This window comes from Myotis brandtii, unplaced genomic scaffold (assembly GCF_000412655.1).
Source record: "Myotis brandtii unplaced genomic scaffold, ASM41265v1 scaffold327, whole genome shotgun sequence".
NCBI classification, from domain to species: domain Eukaryota; kingdom Metazoa; phylum Chordata; class Mammalia; order Chiroptera; family Vespertilionidae; genus Myotis; species Myotis brandtii.
Window position 1 is genome coordinate 414635 of NW_005362585.1, and position 874 is coordinate 415508.

An 874-nucleotide genomic window follows, 5' to 3' on the forward strand; every position below is an offset into this window, starting at 1 on the left:
TTTTCACCTTTGATTCAGGCAAGTTTGTGAAAAGAATGAATACAACCAAATCTTTTATTGAACTTTCAGCTTTAAACATTTTTATGTAAGAAGCATACAAAGAGGTGTTTTATAAAAAGCCACCACAATACCAGAAAAGAGAAATAAAATATTTTGAACCCAGTTTACTTTTTAAAGGATGCTCTTCTCTTGCTTCAAATGCCAAGTGCTATTCATCATCGTCAGATCCAGTTTTGCTTAAATGCTTCACCTCATGAACCCAGTTCCACCCTCCAGGAAGTTCTCCTTTGTGATGTTTTATCTGCCAGTTTCTGGGCTTTTGACAGTTGTTCTCTTTTTTGTCTTTTTTTCTTACTTGAAGGGGCCTATGAGGAGTTTTAACTGAGATGAGATGGCTTATGGATATTGTACAATTAAAGGGATGGTGATTCTCCTTGAATTTCTCTTTATTGTCCTTGGCATATTTGAACAACATGTAGGTCAATAACGATGCCGAGGTTAACTTGCACTACTTCCTGTAACTGGGCTAATACATCCTGTGTTACAGGTGAGGATATAGTGTTGTTGTTTTTTAAAAAAAATTGTTCATGCCCTGACTGGTTTGGCTCAGTGGATAGAGCGTCGGCCTGCAGACTGAAGGGTCCCAGGTTTGATTCCGGTCAAGGGCATGTACCTTGGTTGCGGGCACATCCCCATGTAGGGGGTGTGCAGGAGGCAGCTGATCGATGCTTCTCTCTCATCGATGTTTCTCTCTATCCCTCTCTGTCGTGTAACACTCCCTCCATGTTCTGCGTGGAGTAGGGTTCGGTACCTGAAAGAGGAGCCACACAGCAAATGAGAGAAAAAGACACGAGATAATTTTGCAATATTGGGG

General features: G+C 41.2%; 1 pseudogene; it reads right to left on the reverse strand.

Moving 5' to 3' along the window:
- Window positions 1-207: 207 nt before the first annotated feature.
- On the reverse strand, window positions 208-569 carry LOC106726878 (annotated as a pseudogene).
- Window positions 570-874: the final 305 nt, after the last annotated feature.